This window comes from Cavia porcellus, unplaced genomic scaffold (assembly GCF_034190915.1).
Source record: "Cavia porcellus strain 051 isolate PalLab524CR breed Dunkin Hartley unplaced genomic scaffold, mCavPor4.1 scaffold_5, whole genome shotgun sequence".
Classification (NCBI taxonomy): domain Eukaryota; kingdom Metazoa; phylum Chordata; class Mammalia; order Rodentia; family Caviidae; genus Cavia; species Cavia porcellus.
In genome coordinates this window covers 96,749,693-96,772,426 of record NW_026947488.1, presented here as the reverse complement: position 1 = coordinate 96,772,426, position 22,734 = coordinate 96,749,693, and the positions used below count along the sequence as shown (strand labels likewise).

At 42.1% G+C, this 22,734-nt stretch overlaps 1 protein-coding gene across 8 annotated transcripts in view; it reads right to left on the bottom strand.

Moving 5' to 3' along the window:
* Window positions 1-22,734, bottom strand: part of Arhgap24 (Rho GTPase activating protein 24) — a 705,487-nt gene that overhangs the window by 95,534 nt on the left and 587,219 nt on the right. The window contains exon 1 of one of the 8 annotated variants that reach the window (XM_063249373.1): window positions 18,292-19,281. The exons of the other annotated variants lie outside the window; for them this stretch is intronic. The gene's annotated coding sequence lies outside the window, so the exon portion shown is untranslated. Of the gene's footprint in view, window positions 1-18,291; window positions 19,282-22,734 lie in introns of those variants that run through there. 8 annotated transcript variants of the gene reach the window in all.

The window sequence follows — 22,734 nt, the reverse complement described above, 5'->3', positions numbered from 1 at the left end:
TTTCATGTAAATAAAAAAGCAAATAAAATACATCCCTATGGTTAGACATAGCATGTATGTCCTTGCACCAACGTTCTATTTCTTAATTTTTTTCGCAAAAGAAAATCCAAGACCCCCTTTTCCTGTAGGCATCCTCTGTGATCGTTCAAAAAGCATGAAACCCTTGGGAGAGGGCACGGCTGAGCTGCTCCATGGAGACTTCTGCTGTGGCAATTTTTCATCCCACATTTCTACAGGGCTCCTTCAATGCTCTCAGGACTGTGACATCTTAAATCACACAGCTCAGGCAAAAGAGGAAAATGCAAGGTTGTGGAGAAAATGGCCACATGTGAGAGAAATGTTAAACTGCAGACAGAGGAAAACACTTCAGCATTGTTGCTTCCATTAACCTCTTAAGGGAGATAACTGGAAAAGCTTTGAGGATGGGAAATTCTCTGTGACAGCAAATACCTGAAACTTGCACAATGACACAAATGGATCGTGCAATGCAAGATCGGAAATGAAGAGTCCTGCATAGTTTTCTCCAGGATCAGATCACAGCCTGAGGGTAGGGGCTCTGCTATGGTCACTCAGATTGGCTAAAAATGTTTCCTGAGCCTGGGTATTTTTACATCCATTAATACACACCAATCACTCTCCATCTTAAGAGATGGTGGAACCAATAGCAACGACACTAAGGCCAACTCAGAGAATGCGGCTGATGGACGAGTTGTGTCTTCCCGCGTGTACACACATGTGTGATGTTCAAATGTGTCTACAATTAAAACAGGATAGCATGGGAACGGTCACTCCATTCTGCACACTGAGCTCTCAATTCAAAGTGATTCAGATTTGTCTCTGGAAAGCATAAAGATACATTAAGCAACATGTATATATCCATTTATTCATCTCTGTGTAAAATGGAAAAAGGGAATACAATGAACTTTTCTGAGTACCACAATCACTTGTTACTACTGTCTTTTAGATACAGGGATGATTCTACTACATAATTTGAAGACAGTTTTTTTATTTCACTGTGAAAATATTCCATTTTAGTAGCTGTCAAAAGATTGTATTTAAAAATCCTAATGCAAGCATTAAGTTGATATGTAATTACCAATTCTTGGCATTGTGTATTCTGTATATTCACAATCATGGATGTAAATTTGTCTTTTATTAATGAACATAAATGAATCAGATTATACTGACTGGGTCAGTGTGTCAAGTTTTCCTAAACAGTTTTAGATATAGTACAATACGTCTTTATTAAAAACAAAACTTCATGAATATTTTATCACTGTTTAATTTCACTTTTTTCATATTTTCAGTCTATTTTAGACAGGCTAAAATGTTGGGAGCCGCCGACACCGGTCGCCTTACTTGGCGGACGTAGGGCCTGTGGGTGGGAGCGGAGCCTGAGCTAGATTGCCCCTCCCATCGAGTGAGTCAAGTTGGCGCCTGCTTCCTGCCCCCTGATTGCGCTGGCGACTTAAACAACCCGCTCTGTAAGATAGTCTGCCTAGCAACAACTGATGTTAGCCAATCAGCCCGCATCGCGCGCTTTGAACTGATTGGCCACTGTCACCCTATAAAAGTGAATGCCTCTCCCACCACGAGACAGGAAGCACAGAGAGAGATAGAGAAAGTCCACCGGCGACAAAGGGCCGGTGGCAGAGAGGAGGCCTCGCGGGGCCCACGCGGAGACAAATAAAGGCAAGGTTGCACACCGCCAGACTTTGTCGTGTGTCTTTCCTGCCGGCCGGGAGCGACCCCGACACTAAAATATGACAATTTTCTTAAATTTTTTAATTTTAATATTATGCTTCAAAAATATTTCCTTATTCATTTTTGCTTTTTCCATCCAAATACACAGTGGGAATAAAAGTTAATGCGGTACCTAAGAAACAAACAAAATAACAAAAACTATCTCCAGCTAAAAGACTACAGAATACTAAAAACATTTTTAAAGCACAACGTAATGAAAAAAAAAATAAAAAGGTAGATGATAGACAGCCAGACAGACACAGAGGTAAGGTAGAGACAGCTGGAGAAGCGCTCTAACATGTAACTGAAGATTTGCAAGCAAATGGAGTCTTTCGTAATATAGTGAGAAAGCTGAGAAATTTAAAATCAGGTTATCCTGAATCTGTTTCCTTTTCCCTGATGACAGATCTGATGAAAAACAGTAGGGTTACACCGACTGCAGACACAGGACTATTTCTGAAGTAGAAGGAGAAGTTCTACAGGCCATGCTAGTGTGAGACAGTAACCAGGACCCTGTCTTCCCCGCCCGGGCCTCTATGGCAGGGTCACTGTCACTGGGCCTCGCACATGGAGCATCTCTGTGGTGGGGACTTCATCAGAGGCTGCCGGTGCCCACCACAGCTACTGGTGCTAATATTTGTGTAAGTTGTTAGCATTTTCATTCATGCTTCATTTTTAATTTGGTCTCATTTTTTGGTTGATCTCAATGCTCTGGGAAAATATAAGCATTGCTATTTTTATTAAGCATTTTTTGCAAAATACAATGTTTGTCAGCCACTTGGATGCAGTTTAACAGCAGAAGTGATTGATTTAATTACCCAATCATGAAAAGTAAATTCTGTACCTGTTTTATAGCAGCACAGGAAAACAAATAAACAAACAGTTCTATTTACGCTGAGCTGCTGGCTTGATCCACTATTTCCTCACTGAGAGACACACACCCAGAGTCATGAGACTGCTATTGGGCCCTGGGTTATCCAGCAGGAGGAGGAGGAGGGATGCAGACGTGGCTTCAGCATGCAGTGGAGCAGGAAGCTCTCCACGGGGTCAGGTAATGGAAATGCAGGATGAATGTATTAAAATAGCAGCGCAAGAATTAACGTGTCCCAAAGTGGAAATAAAGGCAAGACAGTCCTGGGTCATGAGGTGGATGGGAATGGGCGGCTCTTTCCTAACTTTCTGGTCACCCCAGTTGGGTAGCACTTGTCACACTGCAGTGGAGTTGTTTTTTCCTGGCCTCCATTCTTGTCCCAGCGTTGGGGTGGGGCACCCAGCCTCAGCTTTGCTGTCCTCCCAACTCTGTAAAAACCCGGGTACAGAGTAGAGGACCTTGGGTGTGTGCTGAAGACAGAGTGACTTAGGATTGGAGCTATGTTCTCACATGGAAAGGAAATAAGGAGGACATCAAGGATCAGAACTGGACACCTGCTCTGATTAAGAGTCCACATTAGGGGCTCCCCTACCTTGCCTGTGCTGTGCAGCATTTCTATTGTGTGTGGTTAGCTTTATAGACCACGTGGCGAGCACAAATGTCCCTTTGCTGGGAGAGGAAGGGTCAGTGTACCACCTTTGGTTTGATCCTCAGAGGGAAAGCAATTATGAAGCAAATGAAGCTGAAGCCTTGCGGACTTTCGACTGCATGCCCTCTTCCAAGGTCCTACTGAGCCTGGATTCCCGTGCTCACATGGCCACATGTTTGAGCCATAGTCTTCTGCATATCCTTTTCTCATCCACCTTACCAAGCAGCACACTTTCCCTTGGCAAAGGTAGGCTGAAGTGGGCCCCTGGCATTTGGCACTGAATAAGAAGTTGAGCTAGGAATACATTGAGCTTAAGTTTAGTTAAATATATGTATATGGCTTAAGGAAAGACTATATTATCTTTCTGTAAGAAGTGCATTACAAAATAGTTATCTAGGGCTAGGGATACAAGCTTTAGACCACTCAAAACGTGAAGCTTTCCCAGCTCTAGGAAGTCATGGAACACTGGGTGAAGAGGAAAACTCTTAAGACTGGGTGTGAGATTTATACACATTCCTTAAAAGAGATGGGGAAATCAATATCCTTAGAATTGGGAAATACCAAACAAACCTTTATTCAAAGTAGAGAATAAATGGGGATAATAAGTCTAATCTCATATTTGCTTGATAATTCCTCCTCTTATTTCAACATTACTCTGGTCAACAAACAGAAATACAATCGCACCATTTAGAAAGTTCTTTGCAGAACAAGGAAGCTGGAAACAAGCTCACGAAACAGGGCACATTAAAGAGGAGAACTGTGCCACCCCTAACAGAGGAAGTATTATTCCTTCCCTGCCTACCCCAAGCTCCTCTTCCTCATATCTTTAAAAAGTTGTCCTCTGTACACATCTCATATCAAAGGAAAGGGACTTAAGGCCCTCACTAAATAATTGAATATTATTATACAGCATAAGTGGGTTTTTAATGTGCTCAGAAACTAACACCTAAGACATCTGTCCTCGCCCATGAAACATGTTAAATACTCAACATTCCTAAGCTTCTATCCCCCAGAATCCGTTGAATTAATGGGGAATAAGTCTTCACTGATTAGTAGAGTTCAATTTTGAAATGTTGAGCCCATGAGTGTGACAACGAGCAGCCTTACACGGCCAGTGCCCCAGTCCAGATTTTGCAGAGAGGTCAGGAAAGCCCTGCAGTTTCCATCTCTTCCTAGAGAGCAAAATTAACAAGGGATGTTGCTCCGCTCCACAGCCTCAGCCAATGGATGAGCTCTACTTAAATTTCATCTTTGAAAGAAAATATAGGTAGATACACTCCACAAAAAGCACTAATGATTCAGACAGGAGGAGGCTTCATGTTTTGAGAGACAAGTGGGTAGCAACATTTAGGACTAGGGAAACAGGAAAACATGAATCACATACAGTACTTGACACTTTGTGTGGTGAGGGCATTCCTGCTAATGCCAATGGTAGCTCCCATTTATTAGTTCTGTGTGTTGGGAACTTTATTTTTGGTACTAGAGATTGAGTACAGGGACTTTACTCTGATCTGCACCCCTGGCTCTTTTTATTTTTCATTTTGAGATTTCAGATTCATATGTGCATTTATTCAATCCATATATCTTGCATAGATATTCTGATTGCACTGCATTTTATACAGGGTGAAATTAAGGAACAGAAGGGCCGAGACTGTAGTCAGAGGCCCAAAGTGCATTCTGGCAGTGGCAGAATTCAATCCAGGGGGGCAGTGTACACAGCCCAGGCTTTTCCCTCGCCTTTAAGCCTCATGGAAGCAGCTATCCTCACCTTGTTTCTCACCTCCAACACCCCAAAAGTGAGTTCTCAAAGATCCAGTGTAATGGGTGTGGCTATTAAACTCTAGAAGGAAGCAAAGTTATTTTGGAAACTCATGGGAAAACATTTTTTTGTTTCCTCCGAGTTAGTGTAAAAGAAACAAAAAGTGCTTCTTGTTCCGGTCATAGGTGACTGTCAAACCCGTGACAGTCCTGAAAGTTTCACAGCTTTGTGGTCTCTCCATTCTGGGGCTGCAGAAACGTAGAGAGAATGAGATAATCACAGAGGCTGTGGTCAGCGGCAGCAGGAAGCATCCTCTGAGACAGTGCTTAGAGCTCAGGAGTTAAGAGCTGATTAATGCAAGTCCTAAAAAGTCGAGCATCTGCACAGAATGGTAGAGGATAGAGCAACATGACATTCTCACAGTGACAGCTACCCCAACTCCACTTCCTAGCTGGGCTCTTCTAAAGGCTGGAGAGGCGGGGCTTCCTCACTGCCAGGTGACAGAGCGCTGGGCACTGGGACAGGGGCACAAAGCTACATGCAGGAAGGCAGGGCAGTAAAAACCGTGGAGAAAGGGAGCTGTCGCTTCGTTCCAACCCTTGCTTTGAAGCTGCAGCAGTGACCTAATTTTTTGGTGGTGAGGGGGGACTTGTGACATCTCACAGCATCAGCCTGACCATCAGGAGCCCCTGCAGCATGGTCAAGCCCCTCTAGGTGTCTTGGTGTGGTTGAAAGACAAAGCCCTAGTATTCTGAGCATGGTAGTGAAGCCTTGCAAACCTGACAGGTGGAGGGAAACACGAGGTCGGGAGGGTCCATTTGGAGGTCATCCACTGACTGCAGAGACGGCTGCAGCAGAGGCCCTTTCCACCATATTCATGCTAGAAAAAGCACCGGAATGTTTAAAAGAACATAACAATAAGAAGGCAAGGCCTTTTTGAAATGGCAAGATGATGGCTGATTTTTGAAAGAAAGTTATTATTTTAGGATAGTTCTAAACTTACAAAAAGTAAATTTACAGAAAAGCTATAAAAACAGTAGAGTTATCTCATGTAACTGTAAAATGCTTCCTCATTAGTAAGCTCTTCCATGAGAACTGCAGGAAGAGAGTTCTGCTGCTATGACTAATGAACCAGCAAGAGCACATTATTATTAGCTCAAATGCATACATTTTCCAGATGTCTTTACTTTTTGCCTAGTCATTTTTTAATCTTGTGCTCACCTTGGGTGGTACATCATGTTTAGTCATCATGTACCCTTGGTTTCCTTTGGTTGTGAGTTTCTCAGATTTTCCTTGTGTTTGATGATAGTTTTGAGATGTATTGGGTCACATATTCGTAGACTGCCTCCCGGTCAGGATGTGTACCATAGTCAAGTCTGATCAGACTGCAATTGTGGGTTTTAGGACCACTTACATCATCCACTTCTACCATACCCACTCACTGTTGATATCAATTTCTGTTGCTTGATGGAGGTACATTAGTCAGGTTCTTCTAAGTTACTTTTTCTGTCTCTCTTCTGTACTCCTTGTAAGGAAGATTCCACTCCAACAGTTCACAGTAATCACAGGTATTTATTATGTAAGTTAGAATGTAACTCAGTACTATTTTGGTGGTATTGTCCCAATTGTTCCAGCCTAGTTTACCATGACTCTTACATTTAGCTTCTCTATCACTTTTTTTTTTCTAACAGCATTTCCTTATCTTCTGGGACTACAAAGTGTCCTGGACTCGTGTGTGTGTGTGTGTGTGTGTGTGTGTGTGTGAGAGAGAGAGAGACAGAGAGAAAGAGAGAGAGAGAGAGAGAGAGAGTATGTGCGCATGCATTTTTGCTCCAAACCTAGAGTCAGATATCTCACCAAGGAGTCCTCTTTCCTTTTATTGAAGAAGGTTTGGGTGTTCAGTGCATGGCTGACTGTAGAAAGTTCTTTTCCGGGCTCTTTCCTTAAGAACTATTTTGGCCCTGCACAGTACACAGCCTTCCCACACAGCAAACTTCTGCTCTTTCCTCTGAATATCCAAGTCACCAACAGCCCAGAACAATCACTGCTTGTTTTCTCTTTGTAATCAATGGAGGAAATTTAAACGTCCTACAGTTCAGGTTTTCCAATGGCAAGGACAGCAAGGTTTAAAAAAAAATCACAATAGAAAAACAAAACAACTTCATCCTATGCATTGCAAGTTTTGTATCTCCATCCCTATGCCCAAACCAGGCCATACACTTCCATGTTCTAGACAACCCTTGGGGAAGGAGGGGTCCTCTTGCGCACACATGATAACCTGTGTGTATCACAACACACAATTGAAAGGAACTAAGTACAGGGCTCTTAGATCACCTAGATCGTTAATAGCTGATAACAGCACTTCAGATTGCATTGAGTAGGAAAGTAGGATTCCAAAACAGGAGATGCAACTTCCAATTAGGATTGTGTTTCTACTTTTTTCTTTCATTAAAAAGCCCTCTGACTAATCTACTGAGCAATCTAAGTGATCTATGCTATTCTGAGGACAAGAGGAAGTCCCATAAAAAACTAAAGCAGAACAAAGAAAAGTCATACGTTTATTACTGCTTTTTCCCAGACCAACCATAGTTCTGGCCTCATCTGCGATTGGCTGACTGAAAACCTAAATATCTGGGCATTAGTTATGTGGTTAATGATAAAAAGCCTGATGCTCCCTTAATTCTGACTTCAAGCATAAAGGGACCAGAAACCACGACAGTTAGGCTGAGATCATATGCGTGTTAGCACATACAGCATTTACACAGCAGTGATACTTTAGAAGAAAACAGTGCTCTTCGGTCAGCGTTAAATGTTTTAAGAAAAATTCCTGCTACGTGTCAGGTGCTTTATGTACATATACATTATTTTATGTAATACTCCAAGCTAGTCCTGCTGACTCAAGGACTTTGGAACTCCATTTCAAAAGTGAGGGTTAAGTGATCCATTCAGAAATACATGAACAACCTAGAAACAGAAATATCCAAATGTGAAGACGTTTTCCCTGTTGACATTAAGTGGAGTACAGAACCATTCCTATGCTGTGTAGACGGAAGTCTCAACAGTAGACAAGTGTGTGTGTAGACTCACTCAGGATCATCCATGGCGGGTTAGAAAAAGACTGGCAGGTGGCCAGGTCACCACAAGGACACTAGCCAGGCTCCACGCTGCAGGGCTCTGCTTCCCCGTCCCTTGCAGCCAGCTATGGTGATCCATCCTCTTTCCGCCGCAGCGAGAGGCAGGGAAAGGACCAGGCCTTACAATCTCCTGCAGGCTGGCGCCTCGGGAGGTCCCTGAAGGCCACCTCCATCAAAGGTGTGGAGCGCGGTGGCTGGGTGGTCCTCGATGGGCTCTGGAGCAGGGGGTGGAGGCCGGATGGGGCAGCACACCAGCAAGGCTCCGCGAGCTCCAAACACGCTCCGTGCGCAGAGCCTGAGTACATGAGATCATCGTTTTTTTCCCTTGAAAACCAGAAGCAAAAAACCTTTGCACTGAATCTTTCCAAATGTGTGAGCATCAAAGGTGAGCTCACTCATGCAGAAAACACCATACACACAGAAAAGTCAAAACTAGCACCTTCCTCCTTGGCAGAGAAGCAGCTTGACAGTTAAGTCAAAGTAATGCCTCTAGCATTTAAAAAAATTAGGAGTGTAGTCTGCAATATACACAGTGAGTGTATACATGATCCCAGTGTTACTCCCCTGGCCCCTACTTCCTCTCTCCATCTTCCCTCAGATCCCTTTCCCATCTCCACAGCTTCTAATTCTGTGTGTCTTAACACAGCTCTTTTATTTTGCTCTTTAAATGACTTCTATTTTGGGTCTCTCCAGTTAGGGGAACCGTGTGACAGCTAAGCCCTGGGTCTGACTTATTCCGCTGAGTAATCCAGGCTCAAGGTCCAAGTCAGACGCAGGTTGGCCAACCCTTTCTGAGTCATGAGGACTTGTTCTGTGATTTGGCACCACTGGCTGTCGCTCCTTCACTGAGGAGCTGATTATGGTTAGACACACGCTATCAGCTCTGTACCCAGTTACTTTTTATGTTTTTATTATAATACCCTATTATCAAAGTATTATTTATAATTGTCAAATTAATATATATCAAATTAGTATTGAATCTGATTAATGTAGAATAAAACAATAAACAGATTCAAAAAGGTGTTGTTACGAGGATTACAGAGACAATGAACGTGAAGTGACTTTATACTCAAAATATTAAATCCATAGAAGAAAAGACCTTTTTCCAAGACACAAATTCATTTCATCTGATTTTTGTTCAGTTTGTTTTCTTTTCACTGTCTTGTGTTCCAGTGTAAATTGCCTAACTTCTTTAGAAATATAAAGGTAATGTCTTAGGTTAATATATATTATATAAATGTTCAACTAAATTTTAAAATTCAACCATTTTGAATGGGTGTTGTATACTTCCTACAAAATAGTCCAAATGGAAAGGTTTTCAATATAAATAATACTAATTTAAATGAGTAATCCTTCCTAGTTTATATTCTTTGGTTTGCATATGCCAGGGTACTACTTCTAAAGTAAAATGAACAATTAATTAAAAAAACATACGTGAAATGTATTTTTCCTAATCATAAAATGTGCGATTCTTGACAGCAAACAGTTGAATTTATGTCATCTACCAATTCATGAGATCTTAGGATTTAATTTGGCCATGATAAGGACTAAGCTAGAAAATGAAGGATTAGTTGAACAAATCTTGCTTTCATTAAGTGAAGTCAGATATTATTGCGGATAGATACGATGGAAAAGCACATCTCAATAAGAAAGCCAAAAGGAGACTGGAGGAGCCAGGAAACCCCATCAAGAGGCCTCCATCTAAAGCCACAGGACCCCCATTAGGGCCTCCTAGGGAGAGCTGGGGGGACTCAGGGCAACACTCATGGAGCCACACATGGAATGAAGGCGGGAGACGGGTGCTACATGCAAAACTCATTCTCTCCAATGGACACTGTTTTCTGGGTTCAAATGTATCAAATTCTCAGGATGCTGCTAAGAGGTGCTCTTAAGGCCTTCCACTGGGGACCCCCAGGTAGAGCTCCTCAAACTCCCAAAGAGGAAATCAGATAAAGAAGAAAAGGTGAGTCTCCTCCCCAACTGGTATACATTTCTGGATACTTGTTGCTGCCCTTCTTTGTGGCAGAAGAACCTGGTCCTTGAGACACCTCTGAATCTCTTCTCCTTCCCCCTCACCCTGTCATTCACCCCTCACCACTTCCCTCCCCACTCCTGGCCCAGGGACGCATTCTGTGTCAGTCCATCAGAATAAAAGATCTCATTTTTTCGATGTCAGGTAAGTCGCTGTTCACCGTGCATTTCCCCCAAGCTCTGTGCATAGATGCCCAAGCAGAGGAGAGTAATGCTGATCTTCCTAGGCTGTCCATCCTGAAAACACAGTACGTCTGCAACCAATTTTACATGGTGAACTCAATCCTCTGACATGGCTGTAGTGTTGTTTTCTTTGGCAAGAATTTATGAAAGCCTCATTCAAAGTTCCTGATCTCGGCTCAGACTTTTATTTAAGGAGTAATAAGTGATTTCCTAGGAACTGTATTCCCTTCCTCATGGCACCTCACACACCCCACTGGCAAGACGATGTTCTTTTTCATTAGCACACAGTTCAAAACAACTTTGAGGTTCCAGGAGAAGCAGGGTACTTTCCTAAAGCACTGGGAAAGAAAACGAGTGCAGAATGAACTCTCAGCACTGACAGATCAGAGTCCTGGGCAGTAGACAGTAGCCTCCCAGTTAGTTCTTTAGTCACTTGGTCAATGCTTACTGAGCACCTGCTGTTGTCAGGCAGGAGCTAAATGCCCGAGGGACAGACGGACAAGAGGACCTTACTGGTGACTTCATCACGCTTCCATTCCAGTGACGTAACTGATGATATTTTCCCAGAGGCTACAATATCGATACAAATAAATAAATACAAACACTGACAGAGTGTGGTAAGTGTTGTGAGGAATATAAATAGGGCTTTGGGACAGAAAATAATTATACGGTCTGGTTGATAAAGGCCTCTCGGAGGTTTAAACTCAGACCTGATGGGGGAGGGATCAGACTGCCAAGAAAAATAGTGCTGTGCGGGAGTGAGGCACTGTGATCCCTGAGACCCAAGCTTCCAGGTCCCAGGGGTGACCTGGATGGGAGTCTGCAGTGCGGTCAGATCATGGCTGGTCACATGGACAGCAGCCCAAGATGAGGTCGGAGTCAGACTTGTCCTGCTGTGTCTGCATGTCACAGTGAATGTGGACAGTTCCAGCAGAGAGGGGCAGGACCAGGATGCTGGCTTGCCGCTGAGCGGGGAGGGGAAGGGACTACCGCAGGACTCCGAGTGATGGTGGCGGGTGCCATGGTGATAGCAATAAACACGAGGAAAACTAAATGGAATGGGACACAAATTTTGGAAGTCAAGTTGATAGTGCCCAGGAAGGAAGTGGATGAGGAAAACACAGGATCACATCCAATGTTAGATTGTGTTGCTGAGACAGGAAAAGCAGCCAGGGGACCTGATGTCAGCAGGGGTCACAGGGCTGCCTCCTGGATGGTTATGCCTGGGACGCCTGTGGGCTGAGTCTGTGTAGCAAGGGAGAAGCAGGGCCAAAACTCTAGATGAGTGCTGAGCCCGGCAGAAAAGCAGCAGCCTTCACTAGCTGTTCAGAAACAGCAGGGTGGAGAGAATTAGAGAAGAGAAGGGATGCCACCGGAGGCACCCAGCACAAAAGGCTGGCCTCGCTATGGAATAATAAAGGGTGGGCCCAGCTGGACTAGAGTGCCCATGAGATGGCTGAGAAAACTTATTGGAGGATGAAGTAAGGACCACACGGACAGAACTTTTAAATTGAAGCTTATGCTTTAGAGTGTTCATGGTGAGGGCGCTGAGAGTACCTGGGCAGAGCTGTGGGGGGAGCGAATGTGTTTTTAGCAGCTAAGATGGAGCAGGTCCAGTGCTTTCAGGGAAGGAAAACCCTTAAGCTGACGTGAGAATCTCAAGGACCCTGTTCAGAGAAGGGTGCTGTGAATGGGCAAAGTTTGGGCAAAAGTGGGGATCATAGAAAGGACAGGGTGACGAGGAGTAAAGTGATGTTACAAAGAGAAAACATGAGAAATATTCAGTGCTGAGAGGCAACCCCCCGGAATGAAAGGGAGTAATTCGTTAAATACCATCCATGCCCCTTCTTATTCTTAACTGTGATTCCAGCCTGGCACTGTGCTAAGCTGGCTCCCCCCGTACCCCCCGCTTCACGCTCCTTTCTCCGGAGTGGCAGGAGCCATCTACACAGCAAGGAGGCTGAGGTGAGCTTGGGCCAAGGAGGTGACGGCACAAGAGTGAGGAATGCCAGAGGAGAAGTTAACACCTTTAAGGTCCACGCTTGGGCCCGAGCCATACACCACCTGATGTGTCACACAGCCCATGGCTCAGCGAGGGCCTTCTGTGGTCCTTCCTCTGGCTAGGACTTCCTTTAGAAGAGGTGATCGCCGGTGTCTTGACTTTATGAAAGAGAAAAAGGGCAAAACACAACTACCAGCAAGAGCTGGATGAATAACAGGGCTCCTCAGCAGAGGCTTTGCCTTTAGTTTTGGCATTGATATTCTTATGCTGTTAAAATCTATGTGGCCTTAGGCAACTCTTTCCCTTTTGGTGTTCCGGTTTTACTCTCGGATAGGAAATCAGCTCACCTTGTGCAGCAAGAGAGCTGTGTGTGTGTGTGTGTGTGTGTGTGTGTGTGTGTGTGTACCTGTGTGCACAAGGTAATAACACACATGCTAAAAAAGGACTAAGAAGACATAGCAGGATCATTTATACTAAATACTGGCAAAATAGTGAACATCAGGTATCCCTCCTGAAGCACTTCTACTCAAAATATCAGTAAGAACAGACTTAAAGATATTAATAAATAATCCATTCACAAAACAATGATGACTAGGAACAGCGACTGTCATTACTGATTTTCATAATCAGTGAAAGGGGAAGACAGATGTCAGCAATTACTTCCATAATGCCCACCTTCGCCCTGCCAGCAGCTGACACATGATTCCGTATTGCACCTAGGGTATCACATTAAATCCCCTCCTGAGCATTCATCACTGTAGGGTTGTGTCACCCTCAGGGACTTCAGGTATTTTTAATGCCCACTTTCCTGTAGTAATTCCTGTCACTCAGCACGAAGCCGTCTGTTCTGTACCAGCCTGGCTTCCTCGACCCACGCAACAAAACCTTCAGTCCTTCCATGCTACGAGGCTGTGGATTGTACCAGGCCGGATCCTGCAGTAATCTGTTGAAGCATAATCCCTTGCTAAGAGGGCTGACAGACTTAATATTAAACCATAATGAAGAGATGGCCCAAATATATGATGTGTACTTAATATCTGGTCTTCGGGGAGACTGCCTCTATAAATCACAGTTCTACTTGGCGCCCTCCGTGTTTGGGCTGGCGTGCGGATCAATGTGTCCTCACGGGGCACCGTATTTCAACAAGTCACCCTGCCTCTCCCACCTCTCCATAACTTGCTTTTTATAATCTCCAAGTAGTGCCTTGCTCTGTAATTCATCTTCCACGCCTCATTCATTCTAAATCTAAGCTTCTTGGCCCTGTTTCTGCCATATTAAAACACTTCCTATAGCCAGCTCATGTTTAAAAAGAAACTCAATTGTTCTGATTCACTTGACATGAGCTTCTGGCTGATTCTATATTTATCATTCCCTCTCAGGTCAATACCTCTATGATACCAGTATTAAATATTAACAGCTGCCAAGGGCATGATCTTTATCAGAAAGCTTTGTCCTGCTCATATCAGGGAAAATGATATCCTCCCGCCACGGAAAATCTGTAATTTTTTTGTGAAGGTGTAAGCTCTGAAGCCCCTGGGTTTGCCAACTTGCTGGTGGAGAACAGTGCATGGAAAATGACAAGAGGACCAGGGAAGGTTCTGCTCTGCTTCGCTCCTTTCCTGCCTACTGCAGAACCGCTTCGTTAGCAGGCTGACAGAGGTCACTTGAAGCAAATGCAAATTAAAATGCTAGACTGCAGTAAGCTGGCAGAGTCTGAGAATGAAAACAGTTCACACGCTGACCCTTCCTGTGCCTCCACAAGCCTGGCTCTTACCCTCAGACCTAAATCTCACACAAAAAAATTCGTGAGACTTATTTGCAAGAGAGAATATTCCCACAGCTTTCACCAAACTCCAGTGCATACTTCAACAAATAAAGCTTATTACTCCAACATGGTGTACTCCTTGATGACTTTGTTTTTATATGCCAGAATTACCTTATCACCGCTTTCTATTTTTGCTTTTCCAGGTGAATATTAAATAAACAGAGATCAAGTTTCTGAGTTAAAAGTTTAGGAAATTACTCATAAAGGATGTCCAAAGGCACGTCTAATACCACAGAGCTCATGCCTGAGGTGCGGCTTCTGCAGTGCAAGATCAAGATGTCCTGAGGAAGGACAGAAAGCCCAGACACAACTCACATGTGTGTGCCTGTATAATGTGTATGCATGTGTACATATGTGCATGCATGTTTCTGTGCAAGTGTGCAAGCGTATGTGTGCCCACATGCAAGTGTCTGCCTACATGTGCATATGCAAATATTCTTTTATGTGTGTACACATGTATATATGTAAACTTCACTTAAATTAAATTACTATTAATTAAATTAAATTACTTAAATTCACTTAAATCACACATAAAAGGGGATAAAAAGCGACACCTTAACAAACAGGAGAATTATTAGAAATTGTTAGGGGTTCACAATAAAGATGAGAATGTAGGCAAGGGTCAGAAAAATAAAATTAAATAAAAATAAAAAGCAGCCTGCATGCCCTGGTTCTTTTACAGCCCTTGTATACCGTGGGGCTTCTGAGCATTTCTCCTGATTCTTTTGTGTCATGTAAAACAGAGATCAAACACCACATGGGTCCAAATACAGCCATGTGCTTGTTTTTGCTTCTGCTGGGATGAGACAGAGTAAGGACCCCAGTGTCCTTTGCCTCTTTAAAAACAGATGTTACCTAGAACGCATATACCACCAAACGGCAGAAATAGAAATGCCACCCAAATCACAGAGACTGTTTCCGAATAGGAAATCAAAGCATTATGACTTAGAGTCAAAGGATTTTGGAAATCCAAATACACCTACAGAATCTCCTAAAAATGTATTTATCAGGAAAAGAAAAGCTTATGTAAACATTTTAAAACTAAATTTACAGTTATCTTTGGTCCTGACAATTACAAGAGGTACTCAAAGTGCTGTCCATTAGCTTCCAGACATTCATTAGAATGGTGAACTGCTAAAGTGTACATTCATTTTTAGCAGAATATACACATTTATCATATATATATATATAATATATATACTTAATCTTGATTAATATGAGTTCAAAACCCTTACTTTCATACTGTTAAATAAATTAGCAGTAAAAATTGGTGCATGCATAACGCATTTCTCTGTTTTCATAGAGCAGCCAATTCAGACGCTCTCTTCCTGTGAATCTCATTTTCTATACGTGTATTTTCTTTTGTATGCAGGACAATTTTTGTTGCAGTTTGTGAAATCCAGAAACATACTTATGACAGTGTCTTTGTTCTGTATGGAAACCTCAGCAAGCCTGTTATTCACAGTATTTGAAAGTTCCTCGAGAGGAGAGACTGCTTCGTTAACACCTGTGTCCTCAACACCTAGAACACGGCCAGGCACAAATGCTGAATGAGTACTTGCCCAACATTGCTTTCTTTCAGGTGTACACTCTTAAGATTCCATCCAGCCATTGCTTGGGATAGTAACAACAGAGATGGGTCAACCCATGAATCTATCTTAAATACATTCTGATGTATCTGCATCCATGAGATGCAACTGATGTTAAGTAAAAACGAAAGTTTTAAAGAATAGTATAATCATGTTTTTGTGAAGATATACATGCATACCTGAAAACAGTCATAGAAATATGTACTAAACTGTACTCATTATGTACCACCAACAGGTACCATAAAAATTTGAAAAAAAAAAAAAGAACTATTACCAAAAGTTTGGACGTTGTAGTACAATTTTTTCACTTCTTATTTTAAATAATTTCCTTAACATTTTTTTAATCTTAAAAGTACAATGTGAACATTATAAAATCTAAGAAAGTGGAAACAAACTTTGTTATTAAAGTATCATCGATCTTTATTCTTTATGCATCCACACACAGATATTTTTATCCTAATGAGATCACTGTATACCTACACATTTTCTCATAACAATACCCATAGTTTCTTTTCAGTAGCTGATAATCTCATTAAATATGTACATGCATTAGTAAACTAGAATTCACCAAAATTAAATATTTATTTTTAGAAACTAAAATAAAGGAAACTGCAGATTAGGGTATCAGCCTGATACAGTACTTCTACCCACTGTACGTGAAGTACTCTCACAACAAGATGAAGATAACATGTCCTTTAAGTAAACGGGCAAATATTTAAACACACAACCAAAGAAGATATGCAAATGACCCAAAACCCATAAACAGATACTCAATGCCATTTGTCACCAGAGAACTGCAACTCAAACCACAGTAAAATATCACTAAGTACTCACTAAAATTGCTGACATTAACAAAAATTAAAAAGACTAATAATAACAAGTGGTGACAAAGTTTTGAAGCCCCTGGAACTCTCTGGCATGCTATAGGAAATTTAAATATTACAGATAACTTGAAAGAGAGATCTCATAAAAATAAACATATACTGCACAAATGATGCAGCCTATACAGAAATGTGCACAGAAGCCCAAACTCCATCAATTAAAATGATAAAAAGTCAACTGAGCTTTCATGGTTAGGGCAGAGTCCTTGGATTGACAGGCTGGAGAGTTGTGTTTGCCTTCTTGCTTAGAGGCTCACATTCTTCTACACAAAGATGCACACACACACACACACACACACACACACACACACACACACACATTCTGATCAGGCTGGTCATTGTTCACTGACCAGCTCACAAGGCTACTGGACTGTCAAGGAAGGCAGAACATAGGAAACTATTCTTCAACGTGGAAAGCTCTGTGTTGAGTATTGGCTGCAGTCCTCAGGAGAAATGGGCTGGGTTTGACCCACAATACTCTGGCCCAGGGCACTACTTCAGTAAGAACAAAACAAAGTTAACACAGATCTAGGATCACGGAAAGTGTGCAAGTCCTGGAAAATCCTTTGTTCTTTGGACAATTTCAGAACTTTAAGCTCACTAAGTATTTTTGCCTTCCCTTGGAAATGCTGCCTACTGGACTCTGAACTAATAACAAGGACGGCTGCGGATCCAAGTCCTGTACTGTGAAGTCATCCATGCAAACATCACTCCAAGTGACAGCACCCAGGGTCAGAAGCACAGCTGATCTCAGGCAGCAGGAAAGCAGGGAAATGGAACCAGGAAACCAGGGGAGAATTAACAAAACTTGGAACCTTCGTTTAAAAAAGGCTTCAATTTAGAACTAGGCTACGTAATACCTTCCATTTGTGAATGAAGCAGGAACGGACGGCAAAAGCATGTACAGAGGCAAGAAAAATTTTCACAAAACAGGCTTACATGTCACTACAGGAAGCATCACCTTCTTTCTGTGAACTGACAGTAGCTACAATCCAACAGTACCACTGTCTAAAAAGCTACTTGAATGTAAATATTGTCCACCAAGGGAAAAATTTTGAATGCCCAAGTTCAAAATGCTATTTGTCTGAGATGTTTAGAATGTCGATTATTACAAATTGCCCTGAGATTTCTGTTCACAGGGACAGAATTTCTGAATTGATCATATTTTCAAGGACTTGCTCTTCAGACCATTTAAAAGTGTAAATGGACCTTAGAGCTGACTGCCTTTCATCTCATAAGAACACACTGACCAAATTCCGACTTCGGCTGTCAGCCCACACGTTCCTGAACGTGGGCTCGGAAGTGGACAGCAGAGTCGCCTCATGTGCAGAAAGCCCAGAGGAGTGAGAGGAGAGACCAAGCACAGATTAGACAGCCAAGGTTCCGCTCTCCTGAGTCTGCCCTGGACTTCCTCGGTGGGCTTCTCCCTCCGGAAGCCTACATTACTCTTTGGCAATGTTAAACTGCGGAGCTGGAGTGGGGTGAGTCTGTGGCACTGCCACCTCCCAGACACCGCCACGCCCATCCTGTCATCTCTGATGCTTTGACAGAAGACCCTGTGTCTCACCGGGAGCGCTCCCCATGTGCCCTAACCTCTGCCCTGCCACCCTTGGTCCCCACTTACAGGTGTCCGTGTAATTCCTCCAAGATGCCGGGTCCATTTTCTCCTTGACTTTTGCCTTTCCAGTTTTCTGCACCTGAAAAGCTCGTTCCACACTGGTTCTCTTGGCCTTTGCTCAAAATTCATCTTGAAAGAGTCTGTCTTGCCGTTTTGCATAAACACGGCCCGCTCCACCCATTCCTCTCTCTCCCATACTCTGCTGGCTCTGTCTTTATGGCCCTCATGCTTTGGGCATAATTTACATTTATTTCATTAAGCTCCTTTATGCATATAGTGCCCTGTTACTTATTAACCATCTGTAGTGTTACCCAGGAAAACTGCCCTGTGAGTATACTTCACTGATACACTCTAGGTACCCGCAATAGTCCTATCATGTCACGCAGATCAGTGGATGACCGATAGTTAGATTAAAAATGGACCAATCAAGTGTCCACTGATTAAAATACCTTATGAAGACCTATAACGGTGAATTTCATTGCAGATTGTAACTGAATAATAAAACATGAATACTGAAGTATTATTATAAAAATTAACTTATTTGATTATTTTTGAATGTACCTGAGGAAGTCACAGTAAAAATCTGATGTTCAGAAATTCCAACCATAACCCATAATGCTCCTGGCCCTTAAAATTCCTCCCTTTTGTTTCCAGACCCAACTAGCATCCCAGGCTTCCCGGGGTGAATAAGGTTAGAGGGCGTGGATTGAAATATATTCTAGGCTTCCGAGGGGCTAACTACAAACTGGCTTACATGTGACCTTGCAAGAATGGCCAGATGTGACTCAGAGTACAAGTCACAGACAAAGAAAGGTTCTCTCCTGTGGAGAAGAAGCCAAAGGGCAAGAACTTTCTTTCCACTGAACAAATTAGTAGTGTAAATGAAACAAATTAGCATTTATTTTAAAGTGCTTTTGTGTCAACAGAATAGATAATTTGGGGATTTATTTGAGCTTCTCCCTATTTCCTAGTTATCCATCTTCTGTTTCTTTGTCTTTCTCTCTCTTTCTCTCTCTCTCTCTCTCTCTCTCTCTCCTCTCTCTCTCTATGTGTGTGTGTGTGTGTGTGTATATTTGTATATATGTGTTTGTCTCTTTCTATATAATATATATTTATATCATTGTTACTCTCTATTTTCTCATGAAATTTTGTTTTATTTTTTCATAGAAGTAAGAAGAATGATTTTAATACTTTATTAAAATCTGCTTCCATTACTTTAAAATTTAAAAGAAATAAGAAATTATTGTGAATCTTTTTGTGATATCTCATCCTTGAATGAAAATAACAGTTTTAAAGACAGTCTCATGACTAAAAGGTGAATATTGTCTAACATTTCAGCAAACAAACTATACAAAACTGGTATAAACTGGTTATAAGTATAAAAATCAACTTTCTCTCAGATATCCATGGCACGGGGGTGACAAGAACACTAGAATCTCTCTAAATTATCTTTATTCAACACAAACAGGGCAGAGTGAATGCTGCCTGGTAACCACAATTCCATGTCTAAGAATAACGTCATTATCATCAGTGACAATTCACTGATTGCTTTATAACCACCCCACTAGGAAAGTGGGAGAGCTGACTTCAGAAAACACTTCCTCAAGCCTCACGATTGGCACAGGTGATATGTGGTTGTACTGCTGGCTTTACCCTAAAGCAGGAGCACTGAGCACGGTACCAACAGTGCCTCTCAGCAAAATGCCTCACTAAAGCAAATCCTGATTTAACCAGGTGGGTGCTGAGTCCCACACATGAAACAGAGCACAGACCGCAGGCGAGGCTGCGATTTTCTGCTGGCTACATCAATAGATAACAATTCCATAATAAGTAAAATACAAAATTAATTAAAAATCCTATTTTTACTTAAAAATACCATCACTAACAAATTGTTACATCCTCGTGTAGTCACACAAGCTTTGCCCTGGTCTTACTGTTGACTTGAGATCTTTGTTATTTAGGGAAAAATTTGAGTCCTAGAATAACCCACAAACAGCTACAGTAGCTCTGACTCTTTTGCTTCATTTTCTTTAACTTCATTAACATAAACCAACCCACAGCTTACCATTATTAATTACCAATTTAACACACACAGTGTGTTAAGTGCTTCTTCCTGAGTGAGGTGCACACTACGGTGTCTTGAATGATGGAAGCACAATTTGTAATGAAGAGAGAGAATCTGAGAGGCACAGAAATGCATGCACTGTATTTAAATGCCCAGATGCCTACAGATCCACACAGTAATGTGCTGTCTCAACGCACTAACGCAGTAGTGGTGGGTGCGTCCAGGCTTGGGGAAGGGCAGGAGTGGAAAGGGGCAGAGCTACTTCCAGCCCTAAGGCTTTGAGCAAACCACTTAATCTCACTGGCCTCGGTTTTCCAATCTTTAAAACGAAACAGTAGAACCAGGGATTGTTGTGAATAAAAACTTTAAGCTCTAAATATACCATAATGTTGGCTTTCAACTCTATGTGTACCACAGAATTCTCATATTGATGGCAGCATTTTATGTAGGTTGGGTGAAATAGTTCTGGTTGAAAATTGCCATGAATGGTAAATATGCTGGAATATTGGAATAGTTAGAATAGTGTTTCCTGTCTGTCCATACACTGCTGGTAATTTTGATTACCAAAATTCACAGTACCGTGGACTCTTCTCATGATGTCCCATTAAAGGTGGAGTCCTAGATCTTACAAAGCATGAAACAATCCAGGTAGCACTGAGAGCCACACCATGAGATCCAACTGCTCAGTGACACCCCTGTGTAAATATCGTCAAGCAACAGAGCAATGATCAGGGTTAGTGGCTGCTGGTCCTTCCTGCCTCTCCAGCCTCTCATCCTCCACCCTTCAAGTATCTGTATCTGCTTTGGGCATCTGTTATCTCAAAAAGAAAATGCCTTTGCCTCTGCAGCTGATATACGACACATTCTTACCATTACTGAAGAAAGGTAAATTAAAATTCTTTTTCTATCCCCTGTTTTAAACACAGAATTCAACAACTTTTAAAATTACTCAACACTGTGCAGTGTCTGTATGTCCATGTGCATGTGAGTGCGCTTATTACTAACAGCTACCAACACTGTTGAATAGTAGAACAATCTGGAATGTGCTGAGTTCCATAAACTCAGAGCATCACTGTGTAACTAAGTGGAGACGTAGGACATAGTCATTCCCGGTGCTTACCACAGATGGCCTGTGTGGGTCCAGAGCTGTCCCTCGACTCGCTGTTTCTAGCCAAAAGGCTGTCTCTTTACTGTTCTGCACCAATGTCTACTTACTAAGTTTTATTCTTCTGAATCCCTAAATCTATTCTATAAAATTTACCTGTTACATAAAGATGTACCGCAACTTATTATATAGTAATCCTACTAATAATGGTGATGTTGGTAAGGGAGATTCATGTGTGCCAGAATGGAGGTTACATTAAACACTGGTTACCTCACCTGATCTGTTCTACTTTCTGTGGCAATGGGGCTGACACAGGACCTACTCCTAAATTCCACCCCTGCCCTCATTCCATCTTCTCATGATGAAACTAAACCACTAGGACCCATGTGACATTTGATAAGTAATGACACATTTAAAACACTCCGTCAAGGTATGTTTTGGGCTGCTGGAAGCATTAATTCTATTTCATTATTCTTCAGTTACTAAAAATAGACCCAGTAATGACATTTTATACATTTCATTGTTAACTTCCACACTGTAAAATTTTTGTTCACTGTTCCGCAAGCTGCACCTCCAATATTTCTCAGCACTTTACTGTGATGAAATCGGATTATCCCGTGGGAAAACACAGGTCCTCTTACGTTGATTTTATTGACACTGAAATCCTTCTAACTTTGCACAATGCGCTTCTCCAGACATTACTTGGGTGTGGAACCCCGTTTACACGAACTATTAAAAACACAAGTCTGCCTTCTGATCTGCAGCGAATGAATTAAAAACCTTAGAGTACAGGATGATGAATTTATTATCAAATTTTCCTCACTGTGAATTCCTGGCCCGTCCCATTATCTGCATCTTAGTTAGGGATTAGCACTGCCTCTTACTGGGGCTCAGCCTTTCATTACCTGTAATTCCCCTTTAATGAAAGAACTTAGAACGAAGAGAGGATGCAGCTTCCCCACTCCCTGATCCACTTTTTAACTCTGTTCATCTATTTTTATTTTATTAGCTATGTAATGACAATAAAAGAACGGTCTAATGTTGTGACATATTAATAGCAGTGTTAACCTAAACAGAAAATAGTACTGCTCCATTAATCCAATCTTTTAAAACCTTAATGACAACCCTAAAAATTCAAATGGCAACATGCATATTGTAAAAATATGTAAACAATGGGAAATGCATCACTTCTCATGAGCTTAACTCTTAGGCTCTTACAAGAAACAAATCCAATATACGTTTACGCCTATGTACTTTCTATTTTTCCAGGCATTTAAAT